Genomic DNA, 6357 nt, shown 5'->3' with positions numbered 1-6357 from the left:
CCTAGAGTCAGGAAGACCTGAATTCAAATCTGGCCTCCGACACTTAATAGTTGTGTGACTCTGGGCAAGTCACTTAACCTTGTTTGTCTCAGTTTTCTCATCTATAAAATGAGCTGGAGAAGGAAATGACAAATTACCCTACTATCTGTGCTAAGAAAACCCCACATGGGGCTGCAGAAAGTCAGAAACAACTGAAACAGCTCAATGACAACAAAAAGGAGGCATCACAAAACAGATATCATAATGTTGCATCTCCAAGAAGGTTTAACAACATTGTTTCTTGTAAACAGTAAAATTCAAGGGAACTATAGCGTGAATGTCTATGGTTATGGGATTTAGGCCATCTGGGGCCTTATCCAAGGCATACAGGGTATGCCCATAAAAAATAGTACCCTGAGATAGTTACTCAAATCTACAGGTGCCTCCGGCCTTGAGCTGGTCTCAGAGTTACGGAGGGCATGTAGGAGAGTTCTAAATACCCTTGATAAAATACCCTCTGACTCCCATGCTTTGTACCTTCCATCTCCTGCTGGACACAGTATTCCCCTAATGGTAGCAAGGGTCTTCCATCTGCTCCAAAGCAAGGACTTTCATCTACACCAGCCCAGGCCATTTCATCTTTCTACTGCCTGCCCAGTCACCCAACTGGCATGTGGAGAATCTCCCGTATAAAGGAGAACAACCTTCTCTTTGACCACAGGCCTTCTTCTCCTGCTGTACCTATCCCTCAAGGTAAGAGGAGGAGTGAATCAGGGACTCTCATTCAGTCATCTGACTATGTATGCCTCCCTCCTCATATAGCCCTTGCCTCTAGCTATATCTCTAGCCTCCTTTGGGAAGTGGAGTGGCACCCTCCCCACAATGCTGAACAGTCTCACACCTGGTGATTCTGAACCCTTAGAAGTCATCATCCAAATGCATTCCCCACTCCCACCTCCCGATTCCTCATTCCCATCCCCCTCTACCATCCCATACCAAACTTTCAACCTTCCATTGTGCCGTCTGGAATGCCCGTTCTATAAGCAACAAACCTTGCTCCATCTGAAGTCTTTTCCTCTCCCACTTCTTCCATCTTCTAACTATGACTGAAGCCTGGCCTCCCTCTCATGACATAGTCTTCCTGGCAACCCTTTGTAATATTAGCTGTACCTTTAATCATTACTCTCATCTCTTCAGTCAAGACAGGAGAGGTGGAATACTCCTTTCTATCGCCACTTCTGAGTTCTCCTCCTTCTCCCATCACTCACTCAGTAATCAATCTTTTTTTGAGGTTCATGCTATTCATATCTACCACCCAATCACAATTGTCAACAGTTGTCTATAGACCTTCAGGTCACTCCTCTTTCTTCCTCAATGAGTTCAGCACTTGATTCACAATTTTTCTCTCTTCCCCAACTCCTGCTTTTATACTGGGAGACTTCAACATGAATATTGACTCTCCCATAAATATCTTAACCACTCAGTTCCTCGACCTACTCATTTCCCATGACCTATTCCTTCACTCCATCTCAGCCACAAACAATGATCATATCCTCAGTCTTGGCAGCACCCACAAATGTACCACCTCCACATCCAAGAATTCTTAAATTCCTTTATCCAACCATAATCTATTGGCTTTTCACCTCTCCCTCTGCTTTTCCTAAAACCCTACTCTTCACCCACATCTTGACCTCAAATCTCTTGACCCCTCAGTTGTCTCCCAGGACATCTCCCCTGCACTAGCCACTTTTTCCTTTTATCTCCTGGCTAACTAACTCAACTCTACACTGTCCTCTTCTCTTGTTCCCTAGCCCCATTATCATCTTGTCAATTATGCCTAGACAAGCTTCAGCCTAGGATCACTCCTGCCATCTACCACCTTCACGCCTACACACGTGCTGCTGAGCAAAACTGGAGAAATCATGCAACCATTTTGTCTGGGTCCACTAAAATTTATCTTATATAACCTCAACTGGGCTCTCACTGCTTCTAGGCAATACTTCTTTATCTGTTTTATTAACTCACTATTCCACTTTCCACAGTGACTCTTCCAAATCATTTCATCCCTTCTCAAACTTCCCATGGCATTTCCTCCTCCCACCCTCTTAGCTATGATCTTTGCCTTGTATTTTACAGAAGAAACAGAAGCCATTTACCATAAGTTTACTCTTCTCCTCCCTTCTTATATTACTCATGTGCCTTCTGCCACAACCCCCTCCTTTACTCCTGTACTCCTGAAGTAGCCTTACTCCTTATCAAAGTCAGTTCCTCTCCCTGCCCAAGTGATCCCATTCCTTCTCATCTCCACCAACAAATTTTCCCACTCTCTCACTTAATTTTGATCTCTTCCTTTTCACCAGCTCATTTCCTACCCCCTACAAAGATGCCCATGTCTTCCCCATCCTGAAAAAGATTCTCACTTGATCCTTCCATCAATAGTATCTATCATTCTATAATATCTCTTCTGTCCTTTGTGGCTAAACATCTTCAAAAGATCACCTAGGTACCTCTCCTTTCTCTCCTCCCATTCCTTTCTTAAATCCTTACAATCTGGCTTCCAACCTCATCATTCCACCAGAATTGCTCTCTCCAAAGTTACCAGTGATCTCTTGGTTGCAAAATCCACCTTTGCCAATCCTCATTCTCCTTGACTTCTTTGTAGCCTTTGACACTGCTGATTTGACACTTTCTCCTCCTCAATACTCTTTTCTCTAGGTTTTCAGGACACCTCCCTCTCCTGGTTCTCCTCCTACCTCTCTGACTGCTCCTTCTCTGTTGCTTTTGCTGAATCCTCTTCCAGATCACAGCCTGAAACTAGAGGTGACCCACAAGATTCTTTCCAGAGCCCTCTTCCCCTTCTTTACTACTTTGCTTAGTGATCTCATGTTGAATGGATTTAATTACCATCTATCTACTAACAATTCTCAAATCTACCTTCCCTGCTCCATTCTCTCTTCTGACCTCCAATCTTGCATCTCCAACTGCTTTTCAGATATCTCCAACTAGATATCTAGTAGACATCTTTTGCTTTTTTTTTTTGGAGGGGGGAAGGCTGGGCAATTGGGATTAAGTGACTTGCCCAAGGTCACGCAACTAGTAAGTGTTAAGTGTCTGAGGCTCAGATTTGAACTCAGGTCCTCCTGACTCCAGGGCTGGTGCTCTATTCACTGTGCCACCTAGCCGCCCCTTTAGTAGACATCTTAAACCCCAAATGGAACTCATTATATTTCCCCCTAAACCCTCTCCCACTCTCTGGGGTTCCCTATCACTGTAGAGAGCATCACCATCCTCCCAGTCCCTCAAGCTTGAAACCTAGGTACAATCGCCAGCTTCTCACCATCTCTCACTCTCCGTATCTAATCTGTTGCCAAGGCCTGTAGGTTTCACCTTTGCAGCATCTCTCAAATATGCCTCCTTCTCTTCTCTGACACTGCTTCAGTGCGTTTTAAACTAATTATTTTCTTGCACCCTTCTCCTTCTTTCTACTCCCACTGCAACCACCCTAGTTCAGGCCCTCCTCACCTCTCAGCTGATGATTAGAATAGCCTCCCAACAATAATCTTGCTTTCCATTCCACCCCAGTCTTCCCCCTCTCCAATTCATCCTTCCATTGGAAAGTAAACTTCCCAAGGAACTGCTGAGATCACATCACTTTCCTTACACAAAAAACTTTCAATAGCTCCCATGCCTGTTGAATAAAGTAAGATTATGGGAATAAAGTCACTGAGTCTACTCAGTTGTAGAGACCCTGCATGTCAGAGTAAAGCTTTGATGTAGTGGAAAAGGTACTAAGGGTACAATGACCTGTGTTCAAATTCTGGCTCAGCTACTTGATATCTGTGTGACCTGCGATAGGTCACTTAATGTCTTTGCATCTTAGTCTCATCTTTAAAATGCCAACATTAAGATCCAAGATAATTTCCAATGACTTATGAGGAAAAATGCCATCCACCTCCCGAGAAAGAACTGATGGAGTCTGAATGCAGATCAAAGCCTACTTTTCAACTTTACTTTTCTTGGGATTTTTTGGCCTCTTTTCTTTTGCAACATGGCTAATATGGAAATACGTTTTGCATGACTGCACATGTATAATCCACAGCAAATTGTCGGCCTTCTCAAGGAGATAGGGTGGGAAAAAATTTGGAACTCAAAATTTCACAAAATAATGTTAAAAATTGTTTTTACATGTAATTGAGAAAAATAAAATAAAATAATTTTAAATGTGGACATTGGGCTCCGTGACTTTATCCCTACAATCCTACTTTATTCAGTAGGCAATGGGGAACTACTGAAAGTCTTTGGTAAGAAAGGTCACATGGTCTGATCAGTACATTAGGAAGTTTACTTCTCAATGTAAAGATGAATTGGAGAGAGAAAGACTAGGGGTGAAGGGCAGGCAGGATTATTGTTAGGAGAGTGAGAGATGAGGAAGGGCTAGTGTGTTTACAGTAGATGTAGAAAGGATGATATATATGTGAGAAATGTTATAGGATCAAAATTGACAGGACAGAGCAACTGATTGGATATAGGTAGTAAAGAAAATGGAAGAATCAAAGATGACTTCAGGGTTTCGGTACCAAATAACTGGGAAGATAGTAGTACCATTAGGGGAAGGGGCCAAATTTAAGGCAGATGAGTTAATTTTGGAACATGTTTAGTACGAGCTGACAGCAGGATATCCAGGCAGAGTCTCCCAGCAGGCATCTGGAAATATAGAAACTGAGCCCAAGGAAGTGGTTAAGTTTGCACAGATTTGTAACTTAGATGCTTGGAGGTCTTCGCTAATGCCACTGGAATGGATTGAATCCTGAGGTAGACAGGATAGAGAGAAGACAGCCATGGACAGCTCCTTGGGAATCATATATGCTCAAGGAGTGCATTCCTCCCCCAAAGAATGGGGGGAAGAGGAGGAGCCAAAGAGAAGTGAGTAGAGATAGGAGAATGATGGAGATGAACCAAGAAAGGAAAAATTAAAAAGAAGGTGGTTAGTGATATACAACGATGCAAAAAAAGGACAAGGAATGAGAAGACTTGCATGTGGTGATGAGGAAATTATAGATCACTTTGGAGAGTGCAGTTTCAGTAAAGAAGTAGAGGAAGTCCAGGGAAAAGAGTACTGATTCCAGACCAGGGTTCAGAGCCTTTCTCTGTTGTTTACTACCTGTCTTACCTTAGACAACTTGCTTATGAGGGAATTGTGGGAATTGAGTGAACTACACTTACACCATCTTGTGACTTAATTCTGACTCTAGCTCAGTATTCTTTTTTTTTTTTTTTAAGCAATCAGGGTTAAGTAACTTGCTCAAGGTTACATGGCCAGTTATTTCTGGGTGTGGTGCTAAGTATCTGAGCCCAGATTTGATCCCCAGGTCATCCCGACACTGGCTCTTACTTGTTGAGCCACCTGGCCGCCCCTCTCAGTATGCTTTCTATTCAATTATGGGTCTAGTCCAATTTTGTCTTGTGAGAAAACTTTATTCAACCATGGGAGCTGTGAAAAAAAACTTTATTGAATTGTTTGAACTAGCCCTGCATAGTTGGGAAAATGAACCACCCCTATCTATTGCTTAGAGACCCTTAACCAAGGACCTAGGTCATGCCGACCAGAAACCCAGCCAGATCTGAAGATTGATGGAAGGAGTTTTCTCACAAAACAGAAATTGGACTAGACCCATAATTGAATTGAAAGGGAGCTAAGCCAGCTCCAGAAATGAGTCACAAGATGGAGTCAGTGTGGTTCAGTCAGTTACCACAATTCCCTCAATTTACCTTCCCAGATCTCAGTTTCCTTATCTCTAAAACAGGCAGAGGAGAGGGATTAGACTAGATGGCTTCTTTGGTCCTTTTCAACTCTAGCTCTGTGATCCTAGATTAGGTGGGTAGAAAATGGAGGCTTAAAGAAAAGTCAAAGTTTAGCAGTCATGGGAAACAGAGATGAAAAGATTGCTTGAAGAAGAAATAGTAACAAATTTTTTTTTTTCATTTCAAGAAGATATGAGCAGAAGAATATAGGGAGAAGGAAGGAGTCATTCAGGAGGAAGAGATTGAAGATGGATGAAGAAAAGTCATGGAGGAAATGAGAGGAGATGGGATCAAGGGCACAGAAGGAATGGTTAGTCTGGGCAAGGGTTAAGCCTAACTCATCCTCCATCTGGAGGGAAAGAGAAGAGGTGGAGGAGTGAAGGAGGGGAGGTGAGAAAATGCACCTTTTGTGGACTCAGACCTTTTAGTAAGGGAGGTTGAGGTGTCTGCTGAGAGGGAAGAAGAGAGCAAAACTGGAGACTTGGGGAGAAAAGAGATTGGCTTGGGAAAGCTGAAGGTTCTCCAAACTTCTACTCTTCAGTTTAGGATGAAACTACGCTTTGTTCCTTGGAGGAG

This window comes from Petaurus breviceps, unplaced genomic scaffold (assembly GCF_028583685.1).
Source record: "Petaurus breviceps papuanus isolate PSGF00001 unplaced genomic scaffold, PetGlider_PUasm1.0 38, whole genome shotgun sequence".
NCBI lineage: Eukaryota > Metazoa > Chordata > Mammalia > Diprotodontia > Petauridae > Petaurus > Petaurus breviceps.
The sequence above is the reverse complement of the archived record's forward strand: the minus strand, read 5'-3'. Positions refer to the sequence as shown.